Genomic DNA, 1,999 nt, shown 5'->3' on the forward strand with positions numbered 1-1,999 from the left:
TTTGCATAGTTTTATTGATGGTAGGACCTCTTGTGAGTCCGCGCGGGTAGGTACCACCACCCTGCCTATTTCTGCCGTGAAGCAGTAATGCGTTTCGGTTTGAAGGGTGGGGCAGCCGTTGTAACTATACTTGAGACCTTAAAACTTATGTCTCAAGGTGGGTTGTAGATGTTTACGACTCCAGTAACCGCTTAACACCAGGTATTTTTTTTTAATTTGTTTTTTCTCCATAAAACCGACTGAAAGCGTAATAATAAGCAATAATACAAGATTTAAAAAAAATCAACTTCCTAAAGTCAGTACATAAAGCAGACAAACGTATCACGCGCGCCCCGAGCTGAGCACAAAACCCATAATAGACCGAGAAGCCAACTGGATATATAGCCGCCGATAAAAACGTATCCATCCAGATATGCGTATAGTAAATCACCACTTAATAGTCGAGGAGGCCGTAAATATGTCAACGAGCGCCAATATCGCGGCCTCGGGGCCTTTTTTCGAACTTGCACTGCTCCTGCTCGTCGTCTACACGTCTTATTCTTAATGTCGCTCCGCGCGATTGCTTTCTGTTTCACGTAATATTTCATTTGGGGATTTACGTTTTTTTTTTTCTTTCAGATCAACGTCGAATTAAATTTCGATACTTTCGGGATTAGTGCTGAAAGCCCCTCAAGCCGCACCACAACGACTAGTCATCCGCTGTCTGCATCCATGGGACCTGTATTACATTATAAATAAAATTAAAACTTACAATAAAATTTTCTCAAATGTAAACTATTAACTTTTATACTCACATTCATGTAGAAATAGAATGATGTCCTTCGGGAATAATATTTTTTCTGGATAAAAGGTTTGTGGTCTTTTTTGTGCCCTTGACAACGTGCAAATGTCATGATGATCAGTTCATAGCGTAACAAACAAACAAACAAACCCATTTTGTGTTTGAACGAATAGAAAAGTGTTACAGCTTATACAAGTAACAATTAATACCCGGTTTTGCAAACCAATTAAATAAATTAATAGGAATAGGAAATAGGACAAAAGGCGGTTAAGACGGCGAAAGGATTGTTTTATGATAACAGATAAACAAGTCTTAATGCAAATGTCATAAATAACACTCACATTCCGAAGCGCCCAGCGACGACGTTGGAAAGTAGAACCTTCGTCTGCATTACCTCTTTCAAAGATTGTAAATTCTAAAACAGCTTAGACATGAAGTAGTGTAGGTATTTGTTTCAAGATATGGCTAAAAGATTATGTGGCAGGGCAGTAACTTTCCGGCGCATTTAATGACTTTTTTCCCTACCTATTCTATACTCTATTCCAATTACGAAGTCCTATTGACAGATGTTGTTATTATGTTATTGTGTGTGTGAATTAATTGTATAATGATTTAGATTGATTGTGTATTATTAAATGATGATTTATGACCATGAACAAAAAATGGTTATTATTTCAAATAATGCGAAGCGTGAAGAGTTATGTTCTAAGAAGTGTCAAAAGGGACTACGTACCTAGGAGTATAGTAACCTCAAAGAGTAAAACTAGATTCATAGAATGAGGTGTAATGACATTGACTACAAATGACAGGGAGTTTTATGGCTTTATTCCTTAAGGTATTACAATATTATACAATACACTACCTACAGTAATATTGTATTCTTTTTTAGTTTAATTATCTCGCCTCGTTATCTCCTTAATAACTCCTTCACCTAAATTTCAAATATGGTTCCAATAATCAAAAATAAATTCAAATATAATTAAAACTCTAACCAGTAATGTATTCTAAGAAGAAAAACAAGAGATTCCCGCAAACTATAAATAAAGTGAGTCGTTTAGTGTTCTTTCTCCGGGCTTGCTAGCTAAGGAAAGCCTCTTAAGGCCGGAAGAAAGTTAAAAAATAATTAATGCTTTCGTAAATATTCATACCTTGGCGGAGTTTGGAGTTAACTCGGCTACTGTGAAAAACACGCAGCCTTTTTTGACGTAATAAAAAGCT

At 36.3% G+C, this 1,999-nt stretch overlaps 1 long non-coding RNA gene across 1 annotated transcript; it reads right to left on the minus strand.

Annotated features, from left to right (window-relative positions):
- Positions 1-256: 256 nt before the first annotated feature.
- On the minus strand, positions 257-1,049 carry LOC134199446 (uncharacterized). Its single transcript, XR_009973936.1, has 2 exons — positions 795-1,049; positions 257-718 (listed from the first exon to the last, which is right to left on the minus strand). It is a non-coding gene; the product is annotated as an uncharacterized LOC134199446 (long non-coding RNA).
- Between the last annotated feature and the right edge of the window lie 950 nt (positions 1,050-1,999).

The sequence above is a fragment of the Bombyx mori genome, chromosome 10, assembly GCF_030269925.1.
Source record: "Bombyx mori chromosome 10, ASM3026992v2".
NCBI lineage: Eukaryota > Metazoa > Arthropoda > Insecta > Lepidoptera > Bombycidae > Bombyx > Bombyx mori.